At 38.9% G+C, this 18,611-nt stretch overlaps 1 protein-coding gene across 5 annotated transcripts in view; it reads right to left on the bottom strand.

The window, feature by feature from the left end:
* The window catches only part of syt1a (synaptotagmin Ia), a 218,285-nt gene that overhangs the window by 188,380 nt on the left and 11,294 nt on the right, over positions 1 to 18,611 (bottom strand). For 4 of the 5 annotated variants that reach the window (XM_084406908.1, XM_084406909.1, XM_084406912.1 and 1 more), the window contains exon 1: positions 9,799 to 10,097. The exons of the other annotated variant lie outside the window; for it this stretch is intronic. The gene's annotated coding sequence lies outside the window, so the exon portion shown is untranslated. Of the gene's footprint in view, positions 1 to 9,798; positions 10,098 to 18,611 lie in introns of those variants that run through there. 5 annotated transcript variants of the gene reach the window in all.

Below are 18,611 nucleotides of genomic sequence, written 5' to 3'. Positions count from 1 at the left end.
TCCATCTGTTGTTGATTGGATGGAGGCAAATCGGAAAGCTTGAACTCCATCATGGGTGAGGTTTACACTGACTAAATGACTTCTGGCATACATCATCAGAGAGAACATTTCACCGGAAAATCTTCCGGTCATGACATTCTGTTCAAAAATTATGAAGACAAAAATAAAAAACTTATGCATGGATTAATTGTTCACAATAAGGTCATTAAGATGCATTTAGAAAATAGACTTTGAATTGAATTTCCATTTCTTGCATTAACATCAGCTTTAAAGAAATGCTCAAGTTAAATAGCCTACAACTTAAGCTCTTTCACCAATGCAGTGTGCTGTCAAAAAACCAAAGACTATGATTTTTAACCATTCCTCGTGTCATAAAAATGAAACAGCTTGACAGTAATGTACTTACAAATGAATCCCCAGCAGGCAAATATGCAAAGCCACAAATAAACATTTTAAAAAGGCAGCTGTAACACTGGTTTCAACATTTCTATGTGTGGCCCATAAAATAACAGATTTTTACTTTGCAGGGTTTGTAGGAGATTATATCACCACAATCTTTCAACACGTTATGACCATTTAAAAGAAGTACACTCCCAACATTTCACTTGGGATACTAAAAAGGAACATAGAAGGGAAGCAAAATTAAAGGTGCTCTAAGTGATGTTGGGTGACGTCACTTCTTGTTGACGTTTAAAGTATTGTCAAACAAAACGGAGGCTAGCTAGACCCTCCCTCCTCCTCATCCGTGCACTAACCCCCCAAACCCCACCCCCAAATCCTTCTTGTCGGTTATTGGCTGGAACAGTTTGTTATGTTTCGTGGTGCGGGTGAGCCCAGTTTGTTTTTCTTGCTGTTTGTGGAGCCTGGGGTGTCTACAGAGATTGCGTTTTTTACAGTGTGTTCAGGGGACAGGCAGCTAGCGGATGGTGAGGAGATGTTTGCTGGATGTGACAAAAAAACGTTTGGCCTAAAAAACGTGTGACATCGCTTAGAGCACCTTTAACTATCCATAAAGCACCTATTACATGTGACAATTTTGTCAGTAATGCACAGTGTTTCCACCTAGAAAAGTTATTTCTGAAGCTTCACATTTCTACATTTAAACCCACAGCTTCTATCAAAAGTGCTGTTAACATGTTTTTCATCCATGTATACAAACTAAGGGACAAGTCAAAATTCTTTTAAATCAACGGCAAGACAAAGATGTTATCGCTAGATCTAAAAAAACACTACTTAAATCCCTCAAGTTGCTTATTTTATAGAAAATAAGACATCAAAAACACAAAAAGTAACGAAACAAGCTTAGCTCTCCCCATCATGACAGTTAATTTACAAAATTGCCATTGCAATACAGAAAATAGAGAAGACTCATCTGAGATTGTCGAGTGTGATTCAATCATGGAAGGGTAGCGTGGAGTTCAGCGTGGCATTAATCTCTCGCAGTCTTGTATTTTCTTCATTAGATAATCTTTGTGCCTGCCTCTCTTTTATAAATCATTACATTAGCCAATAATAGGACTGGCCTGGCTTCCCGCTGGAGAGTGCAGCCCGTTAGGCGAGTGGATAATGAGTGTTTTTACATGGGGCTGGGTGGACATGTTTTAGGGAAAGCCTCATTTTAGTCTCGGCACGACACAGCATGTGCAGACAGCACCGCAAGTGCTTCAAACGGTACATCCTTCAGGGGGTCCCCAAATTCGTCAGCCGCTTAAACGAGCAAGAGACAAACAAAGAGGAGACGAAACCGAGAGAAGCAGAGCGTGAGGTCTGTTGATGTGACTTTTTCGCGGCAAGAGCTGTGCCTTGGGCCTGTTGTAGCATATTATTATTCCAGCAATTGGGTTGCAGCAAGCTTGCAAACAATTTAGTTTTCCGTCAAAAAAAGCACTGACTTGACTTCACAACTGACCACAGGAAGCAAAATCAGACTGCTTAGATGAAAGGTTAAAAAGAGACAGCGACATGCGGCAGGGCAAGAATCTAGAATACGAACCCTTTTCTTTAATCTTTTCTTGAGTTAAATGTGGACAGTCATGTGCAGTATTTTACACTAGAAGCCCAACAGCACACAGAGGGAATAAGCATGGTAAATCTTCTTGGAGACGGGCTATGACGGGCAGTAGACTTGGTTGCCATAGCGACAGCAAGGATGTTTGCATGAGAGAAGGATCATGGCAGGGATTTAGAAAGAAGCGGCCAGTGTGCGCACCTTGCTCCTGTTATGATAAGAACTATTTAAGACTTCAAGCAACAGTTCAGCCAATAATGAAATTTTTATCATTATCATCATGTCACTAGAAATCATTTTGTCACTTTTTTCTATATAAAGCCCAACTATCCAAAAACACCCCAAAATTAACATGGATATACAGAATTGTTATTATATTATGTTATATGCAGAGTTAAAAAAAAAAAAAAAAAATCCTTTAAGACTGAGGAGTAAAAATAGAGGTCAGGGGCCGTATTCACAAAAAGTTTCCTCTAAGACTCTGAGCTGAGCTGAGACCAACTCACAAAGCTGCTGAGACCAACTTTTACTAAGGAACAGAAAGAAGTCTTAAGCTAAGAGCAAGGGTGGGGTTGACCTCGTTACTATGGATGATGTCAACATGCTGACTAACTATGCACACAGTGATTGGCTGATGGTTGAGGAGTCTCTGTCAGTGATTTAATCATATAAATATTGTAGAATGAGGTATCATGTTGCCATATCCAAATAAAGGTTTTAAAATGAAAATGTTGCCATAATTAAATAAAGGTTTTAAAATGAAAATGTTGCCATATTCAAATAAAGATTTTAAAATGTAGGCTAATTGTCACCAATTAAACAAGTATATGTTCAGCCAATTGTCAACCTCTTACATGTCTACATCTCAAGAGAGCACGTTCAAATCTAATCTGCTCGAGAGGAGTTACTAGGTGAGTCGGTTGTGTATGTATATATACTGTACATATACACATACACACAGTCATCTCACCTAGTTACCTCGACAGCTTTCTGCATCCCTCTGCCACCCTGACTTGGCTGGTTCCTATTTCCAGCCAGGGATACGGGGAAATACTCTGGGTTTGGGCTAAATTCCGAGCTTGGAGCCCTCGATCCCCACGGACAGCACACCAAATACGCTTATTTTACTTGTTTACTCTATTCGATCATTTGTAAGTGGGAACTCGTGAAAACAACTGCCACAGGTAATCGGACATTACTTTCTTATTTATTTATTAATAAAGATTTATTTTTGGAGTTTTTGCCTTTTTATTAGGACAGTGAATAGACAGGAAGCGAAGTGGAAGACAGAAAGGGGGAAGGGATCAAAAAAGTCCTGAGTCGGAACTTGAGTGTTTTATTCTCCATCATTCAATGCATTTTACCTGTACATACTGTATATGAACCTTTATGTTATGTCATTGCAGATTAAAATCAATAAATCTACATAATTGCATTTATGAAGAAAAGGCTCAGCACCCAAGACTCTATCGCTGAGCCTCAATGGTGTACAGTGCCTGGGTGGTTTGCTGAGGCAGATTGCAGGCAACAGCCATTTTAGGATTGTTTGTTTGGTCTTAGTGACTTAGGAGTCCTCTTACCCCTAACTTTTTTTTTCCCACCATTGTAACAAAAGACAGAGAGATCTGTTCAATATAAGGGCAAACACAATAACTAGTCAGCAATAGAGAAAAACTATGGCTCCTTCAATAACACGCACCCACGCACACGTTTTTGTTTGACTCATGTTTCTGATTACAGTTAAAGAGAGAGTTTAACTGTAGTGTTTCCTGCACTATTTTTCTAAATCTCTTGCGCCACTGCAAAATAAACTATATTGTATTCAATTTGTGAGCTTCTGAATAGAATGTGATGAGATGAAAAGACTGCATACTATGAAATAGTAAGACAACATCTTCACTGACTGAGCTCAAAAACAATCATGCAGTGCTAACAGTACAGTCCATTTCACAAACAAATGAGCCATTTCTTTTAATGATTCAGCCAAAGAGTCGCAAAATATTTCAGTTTATTGAAGTTTTCACTGAACTAACAATTTCAAATTTTACATTGATTTACTGTCAGTCTTGACAAACTCATAATGAAGAACGTCTTAATTATATCAGTATAATTGCTTGGTATACATTTTGTTCGTGTGATAACGTAGATAAATGTACACATTTTACACATTATTTTACTTAACCTAAAAATCTTTCAGATATCAAAATGTGTGGTGAAACATTACACATTTTGATAATCCAAATTTCTTCATTTGCTTCATGCAGTTTTCTTTGGGAGACAGAATACCACATAATATTCACATCTGCTCCTAGACTCAACTGTGGTCAGGGAATGCATCATGGGATACTGTCATTTTCACCTGATGCCACATGAGCGGCAGGGTAAACTGTAGCACAGTGGTATTTTTTCTAGCTCTCGTCTTTCCTCCCTTATTAGATTCATAAAACATTCAAAATGTCCTCCAGTCCACCTTTGTGGCAGAGTCTGCCCTTTAGTAATAATTAATTCCTCACACCTTCAAGCAGCGGTGTGGGAGTAGGGGGTGTCAGTGTGGTGCTACAGCGCACGACTTGGGCGTCTATTTAGCTATGGCTTTATATGTAATAACGTCTGACATGTGAAATATAGAGTGCTAAAATCAGTTACTGCTAGAAGGATGTCCTCTTGTAGCATGAATACCGGAATATAAAAAGGTTGTGGGGAGAACTTTCTCAAGGGAGAAAGGAAAATAATATCCTTTTAACTACCAACACACGCAATTTTTCCCAAACATGCATAATATCTGAGATCTTGGGGCGAGAAATATTCTGAGCTATATTTGCGCATTAAACAGATTAAGATGGTGATGTGGAATTAAAGAGAAATAGTGCATTATGATTTTCCTTCCATTTCTGGGTGGTGACACCAGGTCCAGTTTTTACCCAAATGAAATGCTGATGCTTTTGTGAAAGCATTCAATTATTCATAATTGTCACTAGTGCACATTCATGCTGAATTGTTGTGGCTTAAATTGAAGTGTGACAAGCCATGCAGAAAGAGAATTTATAAATCTCTTCTTGTCAAGAATTCACATTCTTTCTGAATTAATTTTGTTACATTTTGTTAATGGAAATTACCTAATTGTACATAGAGTGCTGCTCTGCTTTTTGGTTGTATCAAAATCATCAGCATTATAGAGTAAATCTCTATTGGCTGGGACAATTTGACTACATCAATCACATGACATTGTGTAGAAAAAAAACGTACTTGAATTACTTCCATGTTACGTTTGTGGCCGAGCTACAAGCAATACCTTGAGGAGGATTTCTGTAAAGCCAAAATGCTTTTCCTCTTTGTTTTGATCAAGTTTGTATTGATCATGTAATCCTAGTATTATCAGTGTAGATCCACTACGATCAAGGCCATATATCCCTCTAAAACCAGATAAAGGCAAGGTGGTGCTTGACCATAAGCACATGTAAACAAAATGGGATTCTAAATTGAATGCGTTTGCATAGAGCAATTAGGCAGCACAGAATGAGCATACAGTTGATGTCAAAGAATGTGTTCTTGTGTTCAAAATGGCATCAGAATGGAACAGACCATAGAGTCACGAGACACATTTTCAGTTTAAACTTGACACGTGTCTTAAAACCAGAGAAAGTATTTAAAACTGCACAAGTTGACGCAGCGGTCCAATATATCTGCCTAATGCATGTTTACAAAGACCACAAATGTATAAAGGTTTGAGGTTTGTAGGCCAGTAATAGGCTTCTATTCAATTATATGGGACATGTATACTGACTTATGTCTATATAATGTATATTCAATGGTTTCACTGTAAACCCTAATGTTGTCAATACAAAAGCAATCAAGTTATCATAACTTGCAATACCATGTTTTGGCATCATAAGATGTTTAATTGATTTATTTGGCAGTAAAACCACATTTGGTGAACTTGATAAAACAAGTTTTGTTAGGCACCATTACTCCATTAAATTGGGGGAATGAGTTTCCTCAAATTATTTGAGTAGACTCAACTTATTAGGGTTTACAGTGTACGACAACAATGTAACGTCTATGAACGTATTGTCATTTGGGAGCTTTTCTCTATGTGATTGTGATTAATTTGCTTAATTTATTAGCATATAAATGTAATTAATTTGATGACACTTTTTAATCAGTTGACAGCCCTAGTAAAATAATATAGATGCTAAGGAGACTGGGAAGGGTGCCATTGTTAAATCCACCACAGAAAACAATTGTGTGTTGTAGTCATTTGGTCTCAAGGTGAGGATTCGCCACTTGATTGCCCCCTTGTGCACCGATTAAAGAGAAGGACATTACATCACTTCCGCTAACTACGTGCATTTGTAACCGCCATAGCAACACAGCAACACTACGTTTTGCGTAGCAAACGTTATGGAAAGAGATCTGCTCATCACCATCTGTGTGTGTATGTGTGCATGTGCCAAGGCTGTGTTATGGAGTCAGAAGGCTGGCTACATTCTCTAAGGACCTCTCCTCCGTTGCTTAGCAATATGTGGAACAGTGAGCAGCCCCAATAAGGCAATTGCATCTACTGTATTTCCCTAGCAGAAATACACAGAGATAAAAACAGAATTCAGCTATTTAGCATTCACATGAGTAATATTTATGTTATGCAATATCAAAATATTTTTGTTAGTAAGACATTACTAACAAAGTAAGACAAATCTTAGTAAGACAAATCTTAGTAAGACAAATCTTAAAAGTTTTTGGCTGATATTATGAATTTACATGATCGTTTATATTCCTGGTGGACTATGGATGTCACGTTTAAGAATAAGCACCGCATATTCATATGCTGTAATCTATGTCACTTTGCATACTGTGCAATACAATTACAATTACAGAATTAATATTTGGTATTATACAAGATCAAGAACCAATTAAAAGTATGTAAAAAATTTTTTATGTCTGTTAATGCTTGTTCCTAAAAGAAAATCTAATAATAATAATAATAATAAAATAAATAAACGAATTTAAAAAGTATAAAATGTGTATATAGACATTTTAAATGTGTATACATAGATTTCAAACAAGACTTTAAGTCTATATTATATTAGGGCAAAGCACTTTGTCAACCCTACAATCTCATCGCTCTTCTACTGACCTTGAGAGAGTTCCTGTTCTCGGATACATCAAACGATATTTATTCACCAGCATTTCCCACAAGTCCTTGTTGCTTGTGATATGTATGACCCCTGCTGCTTGCCTGTACAAACACAGGCTTGTTTTTTGTTATCCATCTCAGTCACTGGGTGAAGAATTACTGCCTTACTGTTGGTGTGGGTCACAAAAAGACACTGCCAGCTTGAAAATGCTCAATCCAGTGGTCTAATGGATATAAATTACAACATCCTCATAGTCCAGATCTTGTCACTGGAAGTTCGATCACATAAAAAAAGGTGAGATTCACCTTCAATTTTCCATGTTTGTAATATATTATTGCTTTTTAATTCTGTCCCAGTTACTCAAATCCACAGTGAGTGTCCTTTAGATAGTATCTGTGCTTGCTGTGGTGTAACGCAACAATAACATATCGCGCCGTTATTACACACATTTATCATGGCTGCCCCAGACTCTTCATGGAGCATGTCAGTGATCCGTACACTTCCCTCGCCCAGGTATCTGCAGCCAAGCAGCCAGCTGTCCAAGGTCAAATCATAATAGAGCCGCTATTTTTATCTTCTGGCTGCTATTACTCCTAACAACAGCGTTTTGGCCTCTGCAGGTACGCACATATATGTACACATGCACTTGCATTTATTTCTCTACCTTCAATTTCAACACAAAAGGGAACGGTGTAAGTGAATGACGAAAAAAAAAATATCTGCCAGGTGAATGATCCTAATCTCACAGGCTGACATTAAAGACTTCCACAGATGCCCTGCTGAGCATAAGAGACAGTACAAGGGATGGTTAACTCCACCTTTCGGCAGTACCGGGCTTGTATCTCACCTCATTAATGGATATTTAACAAGGCTGATAATGCACAACGTTGCCCTTGGCAACTGCAGGGGGCGTGACATATTTGGGCCAACATCTGCTATCCCATATTGCCCCAACAGGTACAATCTTTGTGCCGTGTTGCTGTGGTTGTCAGTAAACAGGGAAAAAGGAACTTCTCAAGCCAACAGATTCTCTTGATCAAAGATTATTATCGATGGGATGGGAGTCATAGCCATAGCTAACTTCCTTTGTGGACCAATTCATGTTCACAATTATGTATTGCTACCATTATGAGTCATTACAAGGAAACCTCAAAATAAAAAGTTGTAATACAGAGTAATAATTTGTGTCCATGATCGTTATTTTTTATAATAAATAAGTAAATACATATGTAAAATAAATGTAAAAAATAAATTGTTTTACAAGCTTCCTGCCCACCATATTTTTATTAACTTTTTTATAATCTCAGATTCGGTGTGCAGACTCCTTAAAGACTCAATTGTTTTGAATGAATGTACCCAAAGAATCTAAATTTGGTGCATTATTATATATTATTATATTAATCTGAGAGTATAAGAACTCAACAAATCCAGAGCAAACTTTGTTCAAAAACTTTGTGAACAAAATATCTGTAAACTGAAAATATTGCTGTGATGGTTTGTATATAATGGAAGTTTGTAAGAATCACAGAGATAATCACAGCACATGCATCTTAATGTGAAGTGGTGGTCAATGTTGATGAATTTTTTCAAGCTATGTTATCACTTAGCAACTGTTTTACTGCAGCTCCTCAAGCACTGATGTATTCCAGAGGAGGATCTGCACAGCTGAATTGGAAAAGCCCGAGGCTACAGCCGAGCAATCCCTGCTCCTCGCTCTCACTAGGCGTGCATAGCAACCGCTGATCTGCCCAACACAGATATGAGGTAATGACAGGCCCATTTGTTGGTGTGGGCAACAGCTAGCCACAATGGCCCAAGTCCTTGATAACATAACTATAAGAGATTTTAGTGTGTTATAAAATCAAACAAATGCAAACAAAAGGAGAGCTTGAGTTGACAGGGAAGCATAAGTATGGTTTGATAACAATCTTGTGATTCAGAATGAGGGACAATGCAAGGCAAACCTACTTTCTCTTCGGCTGCTACTATAGGTTGAAGGAGACAGCATCTGTCTCTGAATATATACGTTTGCAGTCGTGACTCCCAGAGCAGAACAAATAATGGTTCAAAGAACCTCTTTTACTGTGGGAATTATATGCCATTCTGGAATAATTTCCTTCACTATCCACTGACACAGATAAACCCATCACACATGAAGGGTAGAGGGAGAAAAGACGAAGAGAGTGTTTATCAGATACGGAGGACTGTGGTGGGATTAGTTTCCCTGGGATGAATACAGCTTCTCAGCTTCCATCTCCCCTCCCTTCCAACCTCAGCCGTCCATCCGCACACACACTCCCACACACAAACCTACACGTAAGAAAACACATCTCCGATCTCCAGCTACAAACAAATCATTCTCCCCTACTTGGATAAGCATATCTCAACCAAGCGTGGCAGTGGATGATGGGTTTCTCACATGAACCATCCAACCAGTAAACTACCACCTTCCCTGGCCAGCCAGAAATAAGGAAGGAAACGGTGCCAAAAACCAGTGTTGGCGCGAAAACAAACGCCACGCTGTAGGGGCGGGCATTATGATGGCACGCTCTACTCTGATCCAGTATAGGTCTCTTTCAGAATCGCACCAAATACGAAACAAACTAGCAACATCCGAACACCTGCAACTTCAGAGAGGGAAATATGAATGCCTACCTGAATGTAGCTTGCTGTTATCTCCTGCTTCAGCTGGGAGGAAGTGAAGTACAGATCATATGCAGGAGAGAGGGAGTCACAGAGAGATGGAGAGGAGGAGTCTTGTCTGGTAGAGGTGGAGAGAGCGGGAGAGAGAGGGAGAGAGCTGCTGTTGTCGCTATTCTCTGCTGAGCCTGCAGGGAGTAGTGTGCATGGCAATGTGCTATCCCTGTTTGAAGCCAGAATGTGTATGCATCCAGTCCTGAATTAGAGAGAGGCAGGGAGAGAGAAAGAGACTCCTGGCTGTTTAACCATGCACCGTCACGAGGCACTTCTTTCGGAATCCCTCCAGTGAGAGTGGCAGAGCATCACTGAGTCCTTGGCTGCGATTGGCTATCGTGGATGATGATGCAGTCAGCAGGCGATGGTTCTGGCAACAGTCAACTAAGATGACCCTCTCAGCTAGTATTAGCATCCTCACACATCCTAAGCAAAGGCTGGAGGCAGGGCAAGGACGAACGAAACCCTACTGGGAACGAGTTCATGTACTTTATAGGGCTGGAAGCTGGATGGTGTACAAGTCCCGGCACGGTGACTTGTAGACGTTCATGCGCACATGAAGACAAAGACGTCTCAGAGGAACATCTAGGTGTAGAGGTTGTGATTTCCCCAGAGAGAGCTCCATCAATAGCAAGGTTGGCTCACTGTTAGGAAAGTAAGGTGCTAATTAATGGGATGAATTCTGGGTAACGTGACCTCCCATCTTGAAGAGAGTTGCTTGTAGAGTGGCTATTATTCTGTCTGATGTTCATTAATTTCGAAATGGCCTGGATCTGGATGGCGGACATAGCTAATAATGGTTCCCAATGGATCGCCTGATGTCTCTTTTGTGGACCTCACTGTTTCTGTGCTCAGAGTTTGACAATTTCACAGTGCAATGCCTCCACTTATAAAGGCCAGCTTGTTGCATAAGAACAAAGATATAAAAAGTAAGAAGGGTAAATGACTCATCTCTTTTGTTGAAAATTAAATGTCAGACTGCTCGTGCTTGCAAGATGTGGTTGTGGAATGCAAAAATCAATTGTTAATTGAACAGTCCAAAAGTTATAAAGCTGCCTTATAAATAACCGTTTGACTTGAAGAGGTTTTTAATGTGAAACTTTAATAAAAAAGGTAAACAGCATATACTGATGTGTAATCCAAATCTCAATTTCAAGAAACATGCCATTTTAGAGGAAACTCTCGTACTTTTTTATTTGAAATGAGCTGTATTTATAGAGCTTTATAGAGCTGTATTTGGATAACTGTACAGCATCTATTAATATGCACAAATCTGTTTTTGTTGAGTGCCACTGACATCACACGCATCACACACATGACCAGCGTAGGCCAATAGTGAGCCTACATGCTGACGTACAACACAGAAGAGCTGCGCTGTGACACTTAGTGAACTCACTCAGAGGCCAACACAGAAGAAAATGAATAGTTGAACAGTCGTTATTTTTGTTTTTGTGCACAAAAAGTGTTCTCTTCGCTTGATAAACTTATGGTTGAGCCACTGTAGTCACTTGGACTATATTAATCATTGTCTTTACTAACTTTCTGGGCCGGCAAGTTTCAATAACATAGAAGCCTATGGAGGATATCAGATTTAATCAAAAATATCTTAATTTGTAGTCCGAAGATGAACGAAAGTCTCAACAACATGAGGGTGAGTAATTACTGACAGAATTTTCATTTTTGGGTGAACTAACCCTTTAATGCTTTACCTGATGATCTTTCTCTTTACATGATATCCAGATTGACACTGTCTAACTCTCACATGTAAAGAATAAAAAATAGAGCAATTTGAACTAGGGATGGGCATTTTTAGAAAATATTGTACTCGAATATTTGGGCTCATAAAAATGTAATATTCGAATATTCGTTTATTTAAATTACGTTTAACGAGAAATACTTTTTAATCACCATTTCTGAACAAGCTTACGATTAGGCAATATACAGTACACAACAAGCTTACGATATATCTTAAGGTTTTCTTTTAGTAGAAAACATTAAACATTATGTGTAAACAAAAATTATAAAGAACAAAAGCATTTGAGCTCAAGCAGCACGACAAAAACTTGAATAAAGCCAATAATAGCACAGAACGCACATATACTGTACACTCGAGTCAGCATATGGTTTTCGTGTTTATATTGTTTCATGTTCATGTCGAGAAAAACAATATCCACATGCTCGAGTGAGAAAACGCACTGAGCTGACAGATGTTGCAGAGACAAAGATAACGGAAAGTGTCTAACAGCACTTTGCGTTTTCCGTTAAACCTGTCTCCCTCAACGAAACTTAAAGGAAGCATATATCTCAAAATCATTTTGCTATCTGATAAGTTATCTCGGATCAATCGGGGTACAGCTGTGCTTGCCTGTAATCGTGAACGCAGTGATGGACAGCTGTCTTTCCTCATTCGACTGGTGTTTGGATTTCATGTGATTTCTCATTCTGGTGGTGATATAGGCTAACTCAGTTTCATTAATTTATTTGATTAAAAGTAATTCCATTTTGTAATATCATTTAGTAAGATCATTTTCATCTAAGTAATTCCAAACTTCACGAGGCAGACAACGACATTATGTGATCAAATACAATCAACACGCTCCACAGCACCACCCAGTGCATTTAATTATAACTGAGTTAGTGCTCCGAATTTATCATGGATTCACTGCATTGACGGCCAGCAAAGTAACGTAGTAAAATTCTAATAATAATTATAATAACAATATTTTTCGAATAATAATTACAGATTTCGAATATTCGTACACACCCCTAATTTGAACAAGTATTTTTTTTTTTCGTCATTTCGTACAAATGCAATTCTGTCCTTTATTTCTTTGCTCCAAGAAATCGAAGCTAGAAACGAAAGGCTGTAAACTGACGTGACTTGTTGATTATCTATGTATCCTGGTAAATCAACATGGAAACCTTGAATTTAACCCTCTTCAATGACAGGGAGTGGTCAGGATGGAAGATTAATTATATGGGTACTTCATGGCCTTAATGGTAACCTTACAACCCCATATGAATAACTAAATGTTGAATGTTTTTGTCCATCTGCATTCTGCTGTGACTGTACCTGCCGCAGTATCTTGAGAGATGCCTCTGTTTGCTGTTCTGCAAATGGTCTCATCAAAGAGTGACCAGCAAAGTACAAAGTCATTGCCAAGTCCGCATTCCAACTCTTAGCTTGAGATAACCTGACTCTCAAACTCACACAACCCTAATCCCGCAAAGCAAGCAGAAAAGCAAAGCAAAGCTTTTTTTTTTTTAAAGTGCCCCTATTTTAAAGGTTCCTAATTTTGTTTTGGAGGTCTCCTACAGCAGGTTTACATGCATAAAAGTTCAAAAAACACTTTTATTTTCTATATTAATTTACATTGCACATCACCACATTTTTCAATGATCCTCAAACGACTCGTCTGATGATTCAGTGTCTCTGAATCCCTCCTTTCCACGAGCCTGCTCTGCTCGGATTGGTCAGATGGCCCAGTCTGTAATGATTAGTCTACCGCTTACAGTGCATGTCGGAAAAGAAATGCCTATTATCATAACTTCAGCTCCGGAGGCTTCCTAAAGCTCAGCGATTGTACACACTGTAAAGACAGTAATGATGGCGTCGATTTTACCATACCAATCCGAACGCGAGACCGGTGATGAAACACTGGAAGAACTAGTTATTCAACCCGAACCTCCATCGCAAGGACGGCTTGAGCAGGACGTTTCTCAGTGATACGCTACTCAGTTTTATCGTACATAATGAGATGTTGCAGCTGTAAGTCCTCACCATCAGCAATAACAAGTGTACTGTATGTCCATCAACAAACCGATGTGAATTATTGCGGTGCACATGTGGGAACTGTATCAAGAACAGCACATATGTTAGCCGAGCACTAACATGAATGACTGTTTTAACATTTAATACTTAATATTAAAATTAGTAAAACAAGTCTTGCTCCATCCTTTATCATTACTCAAAGTAGAGAGAACAACAGACAATCTGCATTAATGGACACAATTTTAGGTGGAATAGTGGGCCACAACTGATTAGCATTTTTGAGATTTGTTTACATTCACAGACAGCTACATTACACTGCATGAAAGGTAACATTTGAAAAAGCATAATAGGGACGCTTTAAGAAAACACGTGGATTTTGTGTCCAGACACTATGCATCTTTAAAATAGAAACAGAAGATCATGCATTATTGATGCAGTTCATATGTAATTTAATGTGCATTTAATCTGACTGGAATATCAATTACAGTCATCATGGTTTATTTTGAATTGGTATGCAGTGTGCTGCAGGTGGCTGTGACTGCACCAGTATACACTGCAATAATGTCAGCAGTATTTTTTAGGTTCTGATTCCTTAGATGCATTTCAGCAAATTGGAGGATTTGTGAGAAAAGAAGTGAGCTCCTTTCCATATAAAGTGACCAGGATTTGGTTCAGTGAGTGACCAACAGTGTGTCTGTTATGATAAGTAACTTAATCTTTATATTTATTCCATCTAAAGCTGTCCATAAAGCTGTCCATTCTATAAAGTAATTTGTTCATTCATTTTGGGAATCGACTACACCCGACTGGTTGTGCTGTTTGTTTTTGATTCACTAATAAGATCAGTTTCATAAGGGTTGTTTGTTCATGAATTGGTACAGGTATACCAATTGAACCCGATAGAAATATATGATTGGTATTATTTTGTGGTCTTTCTTATTGCGTCACACAGACTGTAAACTCATATTCACAAAGCATAACATCAATCTTAAGATCGGAATTTTCTTTCACCCAGAATCCATACTTGTACCTAATTTAGTTTGAAGCTTAAGGCTCATTCTTGTATGTAGTACAACACAATTCAGTCAAGTAGGAAAACAACATTCATCAATCATAGAACAGATTGACCAGTAAAATGTGATCCTCGATTAGAATTTAGAGCAATAACATTCTCTGAAAGGCTAATAAGAATGTTGTTCCAGAACCAAAAAATAATCTTTTCCATCTTTTGTACTGTAACATGTATAGACAGTAACTGCGGATGATAGCACACAACAGAGGTGAAAGAAGAACAAGAGATGGGTTTGATTCCATTGAGGACAGACGGTTTCTCAGCAGCAGCCGATTGGCTTTGTTTCAGCAGGCTGGCTGGTTTACACGCTAAACAGCAGGGACACCAGCTGTACCCTCCCCAGTGTCCTTCAGAAATAGCCCTCAGTCAGCAGAAGCCTGGCCTCTGCCCAGCCATCCAAGCAAACCAAGGCCTAACATTGGCCCAGTGTTAACATTGCCAAGTACCTGGGCGTTCTCCCTGTGGGATTAGAAGATTTGTATAAAGCGTGCCGTTGACCCATTGCTGGCTTCAGTAACTTGAACCTCACCCCGAGAATTCCAATCAATCACTGGCCCAACATTGGTCAAATGTCAGTCTCAATGACACGGATGGCTGTCATACAACAACTCGCTGACATCACTGTGAAGAATGTCGCATTCACAAGCTCTCTGTAATCGCACACCGTGACTATAGAAATCAAAGTGACGTTATTAATTATGCAGCGGCAAAAAATAATTACATACTAATAAAAGATTAATGGAGAAACTTCGACCATCTGCAGCACTAGATTGCGCCTTGGTCTGCTGGGGAATGAAAAGTGCACAGGACTGTTTTTTCCATGTAGCCATCAGTAGCCAATCAGTTCTCCAACATCTGAGGTTTCCAAAGCCTTCAGCTATAAGCACTAATAAAACCTGTACCTCAGATTTGTCCATTCCTAATATTCCATTCATGTGTGTGTGTGTGTGTGTGTGTGTGTGTGTGTGTGTGTTTATAGGTATCTATGTCCTATTATAAAGTTGATCATTGATCAAGACAGAATCATGATAGAAGTCAGACAGAATCGTGCAATCCAGTCATAAAAGTTTTTAAAGAATTTACAGTATAACGTGGATTGCCATGGATGAATAAACTAAAAGTAGGGCTGTATACTTAACTCTTTCCCAACCAGATTATTATTATTTTTTTAAGTTTTCTGCCAATGCCAGCATTTCTTAGCCTGGCTAACGTCAGACCTCGTCTCATTGAGATGTGGTCTGGGAACCACATGTTCATTTTCTCGTATTTGAGGCGTGGTTTACGAATGCCCAGAGCCGTTTATTGGAATGTCTATCAAATGCGCCTGTACGTAGCTCATTGCCAATCATTTCAATTATATCAGATGACGTATGTAGAGCGACAGAAATTCAACGAGGAAGAAGACGATGGGTCAGAGATTTATGTGTACATGATGGCGTTCAGCGACTTTACTAATTAGAACACTATCTAAGGCTGCATCGAAAGGTAACTTCGCGTCTGCTGCCATGTTGGATCCATAGATATAAACAAACTGCTTCGGTGTGTCGCATAGACGTCGTCATCGTCTTGCTGCTCCCTCCCCGTTCTGTGATTGGTCCCCTCGCCGAGGCGAGAATATGGTCCATGGAATCCAGGCTGCCTAGCAGCGTGAATAAAATCGCGCTGCGCGCAAGGCAGCATGGGGAAACCCAGGCTAAGCATTTCTGATCATTTTCACAAAACTTTCATGGCCCCCAAAATATTTTCTTGAATGAATATCTGAACAAATCAAAAGAAAGTACAGAGCATCTGCTTTAAAAAAATAAATAAAAAGTTTTTTTCTAACTTCATGCATTCTTTTTATCAGCATTTAAATGGTGGTACATTTCATAAAAAAACAACAACAATTTGAACAAAATGCTGAGAAAATCGCATTTTTGTCAAAGACTACAAATGAGAAATGCTTTTATCGTATGTTTTTGCTTCTTTCTCGTTTTGATATGGAAATTCTGTACTCTTTCAGAAGATGCGTAATAGCGCCCCTATCATATAACAGTGAAAACATGGATTGACGTCAATGGAGGGTACGCGTTGTCTCATAAATGACGGAAAATTCTGTCAATGGTGGGGAAAGAGTTAATTAAATCACAATATGGAATAGTGTCTGTGAATAATAAACTCCAAAAAGGCTGATTTTTAAATATGAAGTCTGTTTGATCTGCTTGTCTGCACATTTTTGCATCCTACAAATACTCGTTGTGTTATCAGCATCTGCCATCTCACTATAAGAGGACACTTCACATGTCTTCACTACAACCTGCCAAAATAAAAGTTTAATTTTAAGAACTTTAACAGAAATAGACAGGAGAATGTACTTCTAATAATCACACAATTTTTCATCCTCATTTTAATTTAATTTAAAGTTATCCTCTGTTGTTCATCACTTTGTTTGGCAAAAAAAGAAAGAAAAAGGAATTGTTAAAATTTTATTTTATTACATTTAAAAAGATTAATAAAATTATTAAAGTTGCATGTCCTCATTTGATTTCTGAAAATGCAGAATCCATAAAAAAATATTAAAACAGACAACACAAAAACAAACAAACAAAGGACACAAACTACTGCCGGATAAGCTCTCACAATCCAAGTCGTCTTAAACTTGAGACATGCTTTACATTAAGCGCTTTAAACTAAATCATAAAACCTACATGGCTTGTCCTACTGTCAGAAGCGCGTTTAATGCATTTAAGACGTTTCCTCAGTAAACAACTTGCATATTACAGTTGTATGCTTCCCTATAAATGTTACAAATTCATGTAAATATTTCCACTTCACATCAAGGATTATTCTGACAGCAAGCGAGTCTATGCTTAAAGGGTTACTTCAGGATTTAGCATTAAGCTTTGTATTAGTAGAAAACCTGTAGTATTTTCGAATTACCATGCTTTCCACCCTCATATCCCCCTGAGACAAGAGATTTATGTATTTTTTGTCTGGAAAAAATCCTCCGATGACGCAAAAATCGTCATTTTGCGTCATCGGAGGATTTTCTGGCCAGAGGCTAAAGACTACAGCCAGTAGATGGCATTGTTCCGCATGTTTTCAGCCCGCCCATACAGGGTGGGATCTCACTCAGTCAGAATGTACACAGTGTCAGCCGTCTTTCTTTGGAAGCTAAGCTAGCAGGCTCTTGTTCTGTGGAGAAAGCTGAATAGTAGGAGAAAGCTGAGTAAGTAACCATCCTCCTTTTCCCGGACTTCTCCGGCGGGCGAGATCGTTCAAAATGTCCGGGATTCAGCTTTTGCTTTCTGCGGTCGCCATTCAGTGTTTACATGCACACCTTTCAATCTAACTGAATTCATTCCGATTGGTGAATTTGAATGTAGTGTTTACATGAACGCTAAACAAGTGATCGGTTGATGTGCGCTTTACCATTGCTAAGAAAAATTCCCGCTCCTCCGTGAGAGATGCGAGACCCGGCGCGTCTCAGTAATGACGCCACCGGCCTCGCGCCGTTCTCCTGCGGCCATCAGCCTCGTCCTGCTCGCCACAGTAAACATGATGAATGGCGACTGTAGAACGCAAAAGCAGAATCCCGGACATTTTGGACTATCTCTAAATCCCTCGCAAACTCATCACGTAGGCTAGCTTTGTTGTTTTCATCTGCGCACTCTTACCGGTAGGCGTGGCCTCCTAAGGCAGTGAAGCAAGTGCATTCTGGGAGTTGTTGTCTTTCATCCACATAAGCCAAAAATACTTTTTCTGGCTTTTCTCAGTCTAGAAAGCTCCAAATTCAAAAATTTCTTCACATTTCTTCTACTTAAATGACCTATTTTAAATACACATTCATCTTCCCAGAGGTGAAGTACCCCTTTAACTTCACAGATCTCAATGAGTAAGTGCCGGCAAAGTGGATTAGAATGGGGGCACAATAGTTATAACATTATTGTC

The sequence above is a fragment of the Rutilus rutilus genome (assembly GCF_951802725.1).
Source record: "Rutilus rutilus genome assembly, chromosome: 4".
In the NCBI taxonomy this organism is placed as follows: Eukaryota; Metazoa; Chordata; class Actinopteri; order Cypriniformes; family Leuciscidae; genus Rutilus; species Rutilus rutilus.
Note: the sequence above shows the minus strand (reverse complement) of the source record. Positions and strands in the feature narration are given on the sequence as shown.